Source organism: Mandrillus leucophaeus, unplaced genomic scaffold (genome assembly GCF_000951045.1).
Source record: "Mandrillus leucophaeus isolate KB7577 unplaced genomic scaffold, Mleu.le_1.0 Scaffold796, whole genome shotgun sequence".
Taxonomy (NCBI): domain Eukaryota; kingdom Metazoa; phylum Chordata; class Mammalia; order Primates; family Cercopithecidae; genus Mandrillus; species Mandrillus leucophaeus.
In genome coordinates this window covers 715,512-723,142 of record NW_012108652.1, presented here as the reverse complement: position 1 = coordinate 723,142, position 7,631 = coordinate 715,512, and positions in this window count along the sequence as shown.

Sequence of the window (7,631 nt, the reverse complement as noted above, 5' to 3'; positions counted from 1 at the left end):
TTTTCCTTTATAAGTTACCCGATGCTTTTACCTCACAGCTCTTAACATTCTTTCCTTTGTCTTGACTTTAGATAACCTGATGACTATGTGCCTAGGTAATGATCTTTTTGTGATGAATTTCCCAGGTGTTCTTTGAACTTCTTGTATTTGGAGGTCTAGATCTCTAAAAAGACCAGGGAAGTTTTCCTCGATTATTCCCTCAAATACATTTTCCAAACTTTTAGATTTCTCTTCTTCCTCGGGAACGCTAATTATTCTTAGGTTTGGTCGTTTAACATAATCCCAAACTCATTGGAGGCTTTGTTCATTTTTTAAAATTCTTTTTTCTTTGTCTTTGTGGGATTGGGTTAATTTGAAAGTCTTGTCTTTGAGCTCTGAAGTCCTTTCTTCTACTTGTTTGATCCTATTGTTGATACTTTCCAGTGTATTTTCCAATACAATTCTCAGTGTCGTTTATTTCTAGAAATTGTGATTTTTTTTTAATGCAGTCTATTTCACTGGAGATTTTTCCACTTATATCCTGTATCATTTTTTTTTTTTTTTTTAAATTTCTTTAAGTTGAACTTCACCTTTCTTCGGTGCCTCCTTGATTGGCTTAATAGTTGAACTTCTGAATTATTTTTCTGGCAATTCAGAGGTTTCTTGGTTTGGATCTATTGCTGGTGAATTACTGTGATCTTTTGGGGGTGTTAAAGTACCTAGATTTGTCATACTACTGGAATCGTTTTTCTGATCCCTTCTCATTTGGGTAGACTGGGGCTCAAGGGCTGCTGTTCAGATTCTTTTGTCCCATGGGTGTTCCCTTGATGTGGTACTCTCCCATTCCTTCTAAGGATGTGGCTTCCTGAGGACCAAACTGCAGACATTGTTATTTCTTTTCTGAATCTAGCCACCCAGCGGAGCTATGGGGCTCCAGACTGGTACTGGGCAGTGTCTGCAAGGAGTCCTGTGATATGATTCATCTTCAGGTCTCTCAGTCATGGATACCAGCCCCTGCTTCAATGGAAGTAGCAGGGGAGTGAAGTGGACTCTGTGAGGGTCCTTGGTTGTATTTTTGTTAAGTGTGCTGGTTTTGTGTTGGTTGGCCTCCAGCCAAGAGGTGGCATTTTCAAGAGTGCATCAGCTGTGGTAGTATAGGGAGACTCAGGTGTTGGGTGGGGCCATAGAGCTCCCAAGAGATTATGTCCTTTGTCTTCAGCTACCAGGGCAGGTAGAGAAAGACCATCAGGTGGGAGCAGGGTTAGGTGAGCTCAGATTCTCCTTGGGTATAGGCTCTCCTGCAACTGCTATGAGGAATGGAAGTGTGGTTACCAGGCTAATCGAGTCATGTTCTCAGGGGGATTAAGACTGCCTCTCTTGTGTCACACAGGTTTCCAAGGAAGTAGGGGAAAGTTGGCAGCCACAGGCCTCACCCAGTCCTCATACAACCTACAGTCTGACATGTTGGGTCTCACTCCCACCACACACCCCCAGCAGCACTGAGTTTATTTCAAGGAAGCCACTGAGCAGGGCTGAGAATTTTCCCCAGGCTGCAAACTTCCCAGCTGGGAAAGCAAGCAGGCTCACAGTTCCTTGGTTGTCCCATAGGCCTGAAGAAGCAATCCACCTCCTTCAAAGGGTCTGTGGATTCTCTTGGCTTTCCTGGTATGTTTCCGCAGTAGTTCTTGGAGCAAAAGTTCATGATGTGGTCTCCACATGCTGCTGTGTCAGTCAGAGTGGGAGTTAGTCCTGCCTCCTGTTCACCATTTTCCCCTTCAAAACCAAACAACAGCAACAATCTGCATTTTATTGCTTACAAAGAATGTACTTTTTGGGAGTTAGTTTTAGAAAAAGGCTTCAGGCATTTTATACATTTAAATAAAAGCCACATAACAATAACACAAGTGTTTAAAGTGCTAATACTGGTAGGCATGGTGGCTCACGCCTGTAATCCCAGCACTTTGGGGAGGCCTAGGCGGGCATATCATGAGGTCAGGAGATCAAGACCATCCTGTCTAACATGGTGAAACCCCCTCTCTACTAAAAATACAAAAAAAAAAAATTAGCTGGGTGTGGTGGCACATACCTTTAGTCTCAGCTACTCGGGAGGCTGAGGCAGGAGAATCACTTGAAACTGGGAGGCAGAGATTGCCACCTGTGAACTGAGATCGTGCCACTGCACTCTGGCCTGGGCAACACAGCGAGATTCCATCTCAAAAAAAAAAAAAAAAAAAAAGAAAAAAAAGTGCTAATACTTCATTCACTTTGATCAATCCTTTGAGATATGGAAAAGCAGACATTATTACCCAGGGTTGCTTAGGAGATATCAGTTTCTATATATCTCACCTACACGGACAGGGACCTTACTGATCAGTCTTTTTCTACAAATTGAAGATTGCCAGCCTGTCTTCAGGCATTGAGCAAGTTGGAATTTTGGGGAGAAACAGAATGGTTGACTTGGGTGTCTTGATTTAATTTCATTGACCAAATAATGTCTTTTTGCTAACTGCTGAAAATAACTTTGGATATATATACTCATTTATGTTTTGGTAGACCATGAATAAGATCTTGAAGTACCCTCACTTTAATATATTATGCCACTCTGTTTTCTGAATTAGGATTCTAAGGGTGAGTTACTCTCAGATGTTATACTGAGAGAGTTAGAGTTTCTTTGGCTATATCCTCCATTCATGGAGTTTTAGGATCAAAGGATTTTGGAGGAGAAAGAACCTTAGGTAGCTTCTATGCAAGAAAGTTTTGCCCATATGGTTATCCCTTTCACTATCTCATGTGTATACAATCTCCCAATTTTTGAGAAAACATGACAGTCTCATTGATTAGCTTATGAAATCCACTTCTCCATGTACAACACAATATTGGCAAAGCTTATAATTTATTCTCATCCAAAGAATAAGATATTTTGGTGGCAACCTAATGAAGGCTTGTTACAGTCACTTTGGCTGCTCTGTGATGATTATAAATCAAAGGTAGTACAGGTAAGAGATGGTATTTGGAAATGATCATGTTATTAAACAATTTAAGTCCCTTAAATGTCAATATGCTTTAATGTACCATATTTTGAGAACATAACTGTAATGCAAAACTGATATTTCAAAGAAAAGACAGAGAAATTAAATACTTACAGTATTTTTTTGCTTAAATTTACAAATCCAAGTCAGTTGATGTTTATACTCACACATATATTCCAAGTTTATTTATTTACTATCTTTAGTACTTGTCAATCAATAGAGACTATCAGTGGTCAAGAATTGCATGCAGACAAAATAAAAGCAAAAATCTGAACATCAGTGTCTTCCTTCTTTCTTTCCTCATCCTTTAACTACTGTTTCTTAAAATGTTATCTCAGAACCCACCTTCATTTGAATTGTTAAAATTTAGAGTCTTGGCATCCATCAGAACAATGTAATCATAGTGTCTGGGTTGTGGCTATTTATTTTCAAGTCCTACATATGATTGTTATGTCTTCATAATTGTTAATATTCCTTCCTATACTCTCCTACTTTCTTCCTTCTGGCAGTGAATCTACCTTAATCTTAACTCCTTCCTTCAACTGTTGTATTAAAGCCACCTTTACATTAAAAATAAAGATTCTTGATGTATTGGTATATAGTTACAGACTTCACTTATCCTAGGCAACCAAATTGCAACTTGCTGATAATAAAATAAATGAGCAGTATTGTGAAAGATTCTGTATAGTCATTCCCCACTTCCAAAAAAATAATTCAGAGGGAATGCCTGGTCTTGGGTCAGTGGCACCATCTTTGCAAATAAAAGAATAGCTCCTTAATGATTAATTTTCATGCTGTTGTGAATGGAACAGAGTGATTTCCAAATTACACTGCTCTCTCTCTGAACCTTGGCTATATTATTCTTCCAGAAGAATTTGCTTACACTTCATTCTGGTCATCAGTCAAGTCAGATACAGAAGTAGTCAAGACAGGAGAGGTGGAGTGCAAAATTAGGGAATAATAAATGCTAAGTTTTAAGTGACAGGACCTAATGTTGTCTTTTCTGTTGATCTTTTTTTCAATAATGAAAGAATCAGGAGCAGGAAGAAGTCTTGACTCAAAGCATTGTAGTTCTGAGTCCTTTCTACCCTGAGGAAGAATTTGACAATTCTTAATCTACTTTAAAATGCTGGGGATTAGGGCCAAGATGGCCAACTAGAAGCAGTTATGGTGTGTGGCTCTCACAGAGAGGAATGAAAGGGGCAAGTAAATACAGCACCTTCGATTGAAACATCTGGGTACTCACACTGGGGTTAATCAAGGAAACAACCTACAGAAAATGAAGAAAGGCAAGACAGGACAACAGTCCACCAGCAGTGACACAGAGCCAGGGGAACCTCCTTCATCCAGGGAAGTGGTTAGTGAATGTGCAACCCTGGGAAACAGTGCTTCTCCAATGGATCTTTGCAGCCTCCAAAAGATCACTCTTGGGTCAGGAGATCCCCTCATGAACCCACTCTACCAGGGCCTTCAGTCTGATACACAGAACTGTGTGGAGTCTTGGGGGTGCTGCTGCTTAGGTACACACAGAGGCCCAGGAGCTTTACGTATTCTGGTTCCAGGCTTCCTGGCAAAAGTGACCGCAACTCTGGCAAGGTGGGAGGTTGGACCTCCCCTGGTAAGGGGCTGAATCCAAGGGGCAGAGCAGTGATGGTATGTAGGTCCCACTTCCATGGCATCAAACAGGATAAGACCCACTGGCTTGGAATTCCAGCCAACCACTGGCAACAGTGTCACCTTTACCTGGGGCAGGGTTCCCAGGGGCAGGGGTGGACTACCATCTTTGTGTTTGGATAACTCAGCCATTCCAGCCTGTGGACTTTGGAGAGCCCAAGCTGACCGAGGGCAGAAGGGATCTCCCAGCACAGCACGGCTTCTGTATCAAATCATGGCCAGACTGCTTCTTTAAGTGGGTCCCTGATTATATTAATCAAGGTAATCTAAAGGGACTGAATGAATAGGATAGATGTGTACATATAAAGGGGAGTTTACTAAGAATTATTGAGTCACACAATCACAAGGTGAAGTCCCACAGTAAGCCGTCTCCAGGCTGAGGAACAAAGAAGCCAGTCTGAGTCCTAAAACCTCAAAAGCAGGGAACGTGACAGTGCAGCCTTCAGTCTGTGGTCGAAGATCCAAGAGTCCCAAAGCTGAAGAACTTGGAGTCCAATGTTCAAGGGCAAAAGGTATTCAGCATCGAAGAAAGATGGAGGCCAGAAGACTAAGCCAGTCTAGTCTTTTCACGTTCTTCTGCCTGCTTTATAATTCTGGCTATAGGAGCAGCTGATTAGATTGTGCCTACTCAGATTGAGAGTAGGTCTGTCTTTCTGAGTACACTGACTCAAATGTTAACCTTCTTTAGCAACACTCTCACAGATAGACCTAGAAACAATACTTTGCATCCTTTGATCCAATCAAGTTGACACTCAATATTAATCATCACAGCAATCCATTCTTTTTCACTGGGTGGGACATCCAAACAGGGGCCTCCAGCCACTCCCACTGATGTTCTCTGGCTGACAGAGATTTGAAAGCTTCCCAGGACAGAGTTCCCAGAGGGAGTGGTGGGCAACCACCTTTGCTATTTGGGTGACTTAATTGTTCTAGCCTCCAGGTTTTGGAGAGCCCAAGTCAATCAGGGTAAAAGTGATACCCCAGCACAGCATGGCTGCTCTACAAAAGCATAGCCAGACTGCTTCTTTAAGCAGGTCCTCAATCCTTTTCCTCCCGACTGGGTGAGACCTCCTAAAATGAGTTGCCAGCCACCTTCTTCAGGTATATTCAGACCAGCAACAGGTCTGTACCTCCCTGGGACAGGGCTCCAGCAGGAAAGGGCAAGCTGACATCTTTGCTGTTTTGCAACCTTCACTAGTGATACCTCCAGGTACTGGAAAATCCAAGGTAACTAGAGACTGGAGTGGACTGTCAGCAAATTGTCACAGCCCTACAGAAAAGTGGCCAGTCTGTTAAAAGAAAAATAAAACAAAAAGGTCAGAAACAGCAACAATTGAAGGTAGATAAGTCTACAAAGATGAGAAAGAATCAGCGCAAGAATGCCAAAAACTCAAATTGCCAGAGTGCCCTCTCTCCTCCAAATAACTGCATTACTTCTCCAGCAAGGGTTCAGAAGTGGGCTGAGGCAGAGATGGTTGAAATGACAGAAATAGAATTCAGAATATAAATAAAAATGAACTTCAATTAGCTAAAGAAGCACATTGCAGCCCAATGCAAGGAAGCTAAAAATTATGATAAAACATTGCAGGACCTGAAAGACAAAATAACAAGTATGGAAAAGAACATAACTGAACTGATAGAGCTGAAAAATGCAATACAAAATTTTCATAATTTTAATACAGAATTTCATAATACAATCACAAGTATTAACAGCAGAATAGCATTCAGAGCTTGAAGACTGTCTTTTTGAAATAAAACAGGAAGAAAAAAACACAGAAAAAAGAATGAAAAGGAATAAACAAAACCTCCAACAACTGTGGGATTATGTAAAAAGATCAAACCTGTAACTGATTAAGGTACCTGAAAGAGATGAGGATAATGGAACCATGTTGGAAAACATACTTCAGGATATCATCCAGGAGAACTTCCCCAACCTAACAAGACAGGCAAACATACAAATTCAGGAAATGCAGAGAACCCCAGTAAGATGCTCTATGAGAAGATCATCCCAAGACACATAATCATCAGATTTTTAAAAGTTGAAATGAAAGAAAAAATGTTAAGGGCAGCTAGAGAGAAAGACCATGTCATCTATAAAGGGAAGCCCATCAGACTAACAGCAGACCACTCAACTGATACTCTACAAGCTAGAAGAGATTGGGAGCCAATATTCAACATTCTTAAAAGAGATTCCAACCCAGAATTTCATATCTGGTCAAATTAAGCTTTATAAGTGAAGAAGAAATGAGATCCTTTTCAAAGAAGCAAATGCTGAAGGAATTCATTACCACCAGACTTACTTTACAATAGTTTCTGAAGAAAGCACTCAATATGGAAAGGAGACTGTTACCAGCCACTACAAAAACACACTGAAGTACATAGACCAGTAACACTGTAAAGCAACAACATAAACAAGTCTGCAAAATAACTAGCTAACATCATGATGACATAATCAAATCCACACATAACAATACTAACCTTAAATGTAAATGGGCTAAATAATCCCATTAAAAGACACAAATTAAAAACAAAACAGACGAAGAAGCTGGATAAACAATCGACAAACATTTGTATGCTGTCTTCAAGAGACCCATCTCACATGCAATGATACCCATAGGCTGAAAGAGTGTAGGAAAATCTACCAAGCAAATGGAAAACATAAAAAGCAGCAGTTACAATCCTAGTTTCTGAGAAAACAGACTTTAAATTAACAAAGATCAAAAAAGACAAAGAAGAGAATTACATAATAGTAAAGGGTTCAATTCAACAAGAAGAGCTAACTATCCTAAATATTTATGCACCCAATACAGGGGCACCCCATATTTATAGAGCAAGTTCTTAGAGACTTTCAAAGAGAGTTAGACTCCCACACAGTAATAGTGGGAGGGGCTGGGTGTGGTGGTTTATGCCTGTAATCCCAGCACTTTGGGAGGCTGAGGCAGGTGAATC